Source organism: Tetrao urogallus (assembly GCF_951394365.1).
Source record: "Tetrao urogallus genome assembly, chromosome: 14".
NCBI classification, from domain to species: Eukaryota; Metazoa; Chordata; class Aves; order Galliformes; family Phasianidae; genus Tetrao; species Tetrao urogallus.
In genome coordinates, this window is record NC_136827.1 from 617,838 (window position 1) to 623,160 (window position 5,323).

Sequence of the window (5,323 nt, forward strand, 5' to 3'; positions counted from 1 at the left end):
ATGGGGGAGGTGGGGAGCAGCTGTGTGGGGGCTGCTGCCCAGCGTGGGCTGAGCCCCGCAGTGCTGGGGCAGCTGGCAGCAGCTCTGGGGACCTGGTATCCATAATGCCGTGCCTCACTTACAAGCACGTGCATTGCTGCAGATACGTGCGCACACACTCCTGCTCACACATCCAAACCCGCTTTACACAATGAACACCCACATGTATGTGTGTGCCTGCAGTTGTCCACAGGAGCTGTGCCTGCAGGCTCGAGGCTGCAGCCGTGCCCTGTCCCCCCAGGACCCCACAAATCTCCACGCTGCATAGCAGCTCCTGGCTCGGCCCACGCCCAAACCAGGGGTTTGCAGAACCTTCCACTAAGCAGGACTCGCCGCCCAGTGTGCCAGCCTTGCTGCAAAGCTGCCTCCTGGCATTGCAGCTGGGATTGCCTGTCTGCAACTGGGAGGAACCAGGCAGTGCAGTGGGCCCTGCAGGAGGAGCACAGGCTGCAGGAGGGAAGAGCTCAGCACTGAGCAAGTCTGCGAGTGCGTGGCCGGATCCTGCCAGCCGGCTCAGCATCCTGGCTGATTTCTGCTTGGAAGAACCAGTGCTGCTTCCCCACACCAGGCTGGGGTCACACTGTGCAAAAAGAGCCTGGCTCAGTCCCCAGTGCTGCCCCTGCTCCTATGCAGCTGCACTAGTGGCTGAGGCACAAAGCCTGCCGTGGGGCTGGGTCCTGCCATGGGGCTGGGTCCTGCCAGTCCCACCATGGGGCTGAGTCGTGCCACAGGGCTGGGCCTTGCGTGGGCAGCAGGCAGGCATCTCCCAGTGGGGCTCTTGCAGCAAAGCACCGAGAAGGCGAAAGCAGCTCAGGCTGCAGAGATCGCCGCTGGGGCGGGGGGATGGCTGCGGGCTAATAATATTCCATGTCTCATTATGCCGCGTATTAAGCTGAAATTTGCAGATGCTCTAATCACCGCGAGGCATTCTGCACACACAGCCTCTCTGCAGCCCGGCAGCTCTGTGCAAACACCGGAGGAGCGGCCTCGCTAACTGTCCTGCCACATGGTGTCCTGGAATCTTTACAGACCATTTCACCTTCACAAATAGCCTTGGAAATGTCGGCACACCGACAGCCCCTGCGGTCTGCACGTAGTGCAGCCGTCCCTCTCAGCTCCCCGGCCCCGTGAGCCTTTTCCCATCACACCACAAAGGCTCTCCGGAATTTGCACCAGCGCTCGGCAAACCGCCGCACATCCAACGCGCTCCGTGCCCCGGGCTCGCAGGGACGTGCGCTGAGTTTTACAGAGGATGAGAGGAGCTCCTGCCTGAACTGCTCGGGGATTTTGGTCCCTCTCTGCGTCTCTTTCTTTCTAAAATGATTTTCTTTTCTTTCCCCAGATCCCTGCCCTTCACCCTCGCACGTGGGAAGGAGCCGAGGGCAGCGTTGTGGGCAATGAGGGGTTAATGGCAGCTCATCCTGCTGCTTTTTCCAGGCCTGGCTGCACCATCCCTCTTGGCAGGGGCTTCAGCTGTGAGGCTGAGCTGAGGACGAGAACATGGAGAGCCCCATGTGGGGAGCAGCACCCGGAGCAAGGCAGGGAGGCAGCTCTGCAGCCAGATAGGAACCCCTTCCCTCTGCAGCTGCAACGCTGCTCCAGGCACGCACATGTGTGTGCATGCTCACTGCAGTTAGTAATGGGGGGAAATGTCACTCTGTTCATGCAGGCAAAAGATGAGGTGTGGGGATGGCCCCACTGCCCACAGCCTGCCCTTCACTCTCCATCCATTTGCATTCGGCAATCCGTGCCAACACCCAACCTGAAATCCTTCACTGCAGTTAGCTGACCCCCAGGCATGGCTCCGGTGGGCAGTGAAGCACAGGTCCCATCCCCACCAGCTCTCCACCTTCCCATGGAGGGAACCTGGCTAGAACATGCCCCTGCTCTGGCTATGGGGCCCAGCACCAATCCGTACCCAACTGGTGCTGACATTACTGCATGGAAGGAAAACTGTGCTCTCAACCAGGGTCCTCAGTGACTGCCCAATACAGAGGCACTTTCTGCATGGATCACCCCTGCCCAGGCCAATTCGGAGTGCCCTGTGGATGGGTTGATACCACAGTGTGAGCCAGGAGCTGGGCTGTGGCACTGCCATCCCCTGCCACCCATTCCTCACCTGTCAGCCCCACAGGCACATCACTGCTCCTCAGGCCATGCCACCACCCCCTTGTGTCTCTCCACCCTGGGGATTGCACAGAAACAGTCCAAGCACCCTCACACCCAGCACTTCAAGAGGAGAGAGCAACATGCCCCAGCCCAGGCAGAATTGGACCAACGTCTGCTTTGCACGAGCACAGCCCTGGGAAGAAGGAAAAGAAGGGCAGGAATGATGTAAAAGGAGAATAAACTCCTCCTTCTGTAGGGCTGTGTCCTTGCCCAGAGGAATAATTGCCTATCGCAGGAGCTGATGGGGGTGAGCAATAGACCACCTCGAGCAGAGATAGCATCACTTATGAATGCGGCATTCGGACCATCCGCACGCAGAAACGAGCAGGGGCTGGGGGCAGGCTGGCAGTGCTTTCAAAGCCAGCTAACAGCGCGCTGCTCACGTCCCTCGCAGCCTGCTGTGTGCTGCCAGAGAGCAGCTCCGGCCACACCGAGCTCCAGGCCAGCACCGGGCGCTGCCCTTCCCCACCACGTTCCACCATGACCGGCAGTGCTGGGCAACGAGAGCGGAGCTTTCCCCCTTTCCTGCAGGCAGAGACCGAAATGTGTCGGGCTGGAAACCTCCCAAGAGCAGCTCCCTCCTGAGCTCCACTGCTGCTTCCTGTTCTCGGGGGCAGGAAATACCAAGCAAACAGCTCCATGCATGACTTCAAAACTTCCACTTCCAGAACCGGCTGCAAGGCGAGGATGGAGCAGCCCCCTCTATCCCCCTGGTCCCCCTCTGCCCCTTGGAGCAGTTCCTTCAAGCCGCTAACATGGAGCTCAGAGGGCTGCCAGCCGGGTGCTCTTCATTTACTTTCGCTCTCTGCCTCCACTTGGAGCCAGGCGAATGCATGTATTAATAACTGCAGAAAATGAGGCCGTGCAGTGAGCGGTGCGAGGCTGCCGCATGTCGTGCTTGTGAGCACGGCCAGCGGAGCATAGCCGCCCTCTTGGTCCTCCGCTGCTGTCGTTGTGGCCTGCACACCGTAAGCTTTGCAAGGGCAAAAAGGTGTGCAGGACACAGGTGGAGCCTGGCAGGGGGGGTCAGCGCCCCACTTGCCCACCACGAGCTCCCTGCGCTGCTCAGCATCTCTGCTCTTGGCCCGGGTGGGGATGGAGGCAGCTGCTCCTGGCGCCGGCGCTTGTCTCCACCAGGCGCTGAGCCATCTGCCTGGCAGGGCCAGCCACACCTGCTGGGAAGGAGACAGAAGCTGGGCAACCTCCCTACCTCTGCGGCTTTCTGGCTGGCAGCATCAGCCGGCGGCTCTGGGAGGGCTCGGCTGTGTGCACAAAGGGAGGAGAGATAAGGGAGTGGGGAGTCCAGGCCTGAGACACGCAGCACCCAGCGCAGCACCTGGCCAGTGGTTCTCCCCCTGAGTGAGGCTCCAGCAGAGCACCTGGGGCAGCAGTGGCAGGGCTGGCAGCTGCCCTGGGTGCGCAGCAATGCCGGGATGCTCGCTGTCCCTTATCTCATTCATCTGCACCAAGAACTGCAGGAGCCGGAGACGTGCCAGGTTCATCTCCAGCTCCTTGTGCCCAGGGCCCAGGGGACAATGCAGCACTCAGAGCATCAGCTGCAGGGCTGTGACACCTCCCCTGACCCTGGCTGGGTGGAGGAATTGGGGTCTCCTGGCCTCTGGGGTGACAGAAATGATGGAGAGCGTCTCCAGACACGGTGCTGCATCCCAGCTGTGGGATGGGGTGGCCGGAATGGAGAGAAGCCTCCTGCAGCCCACAGTCCTCAGGGCCCCAGCACCAGCATGCAGAGCTCTTCCCAACCACCCCAGGAACGGATCAGACATGGCCTTTGTCTGCAACCCAGGGAGGCATGGAGTCAAACTCTGCCTCTGAGGGGGTGGGTGGGAATGCAGAAAAGCCATCCTAATGCCTCTTTCCCCCAGCCCCCTCCTGGGTGCCATTGGCCAAGGGGTGCCCGCAGGGAGCTCAGCCCCTCCTGAGCTTTGCACAAGGACAAAGCTCCTCCAGGCCCCAGGTGCTGTCTTGGCTGAGCTCCTGAATGATGGAGGGGACGTGGGGGCACAAAAGGTCTTTCTGGACAGTGGTTAATTCACAGAGTGAATTTCGCCTATTTCTTCTGGAGGCTTCAGGGAAAGGGAAATGCCTCTTGACCGCATCTCCACTGGGCAGTGCAGGAGCTGGGGGTGATGTCGACACGCTTCCATGCCACAATCACAAGATGGGGGTGGCAGGCCCCACAACACCCCATGCACCCCAGGGCCACCAGTCCTGCGCCGCTCGTGGGGCACTCGGGCACACAGCAGCACACAGCAGGCACAGCTGCATGTGGCAGCCCAGATGCTGGAGCTGGGTGCTGGGTGAGACCCCTGGGTCCCACTACAGCCCACCCGGGTGCCTCCATTCTGCCATCCCACCCACCCCAGAGTGGGGCATTCTGGTTGCCGCCCTCAGAACCCTCCTCCAGCTGACCTTGACCCCGAGCAGCTCCGGGCGGTGGCTGCAGTGGGACATGAGCTCAGCAGCCAGTCTGGTGGGAAAAACCCTGCGGCAGCCGCTCTGCTTCCTGCCTCCTCCTGCCATCCATTTGGTGGGCGATGCGGCCACGCTGCAGCTTTATCTTGGTTCTCTAAAAGGCTCCCTGGCTGACACGCACACCGTATGGGAGCAGTCAGCCGAAGAGAGCTGTAAATCTCGGAAGGCCTCATCTTGTGGGGCACATTAGCTGTTTTAAACTTGTCAGCTTTCAGCGATGGAAATTGACTGCTCGAAACTGCCCTGCCCTCAACATCCTGCTGCATGTACGTGGGGGGGAACGTGCCACATCCTCACGGGGGCCACACAACCCCCGTGAGTGTCCTCAGGGACTTTGCTTGGTTTAGCCCAGAGGTCCTGTGGGGGGCTATGAGTGCCTCTGAGCCATCCTCTCCCAACCCTGCCCTGCAGTGCTGCCCTCGGTTGGATGGGAACATGGCCCCACAAAGCAGCAAGCCAGTGTGTGCTCTTGTGCCAATCCTTTCTGGGTGACATCAGATCCTACAGCTTCATGGAAATCAGCCCCAGCTCCGTGGAGTCCTGATGGGATTTAATGCAGCTCTGTGTGTGTGTCAGAGCTCAACACAGCGTTGCATGCAGAGCCCAGGGACAGCCCAGCTGG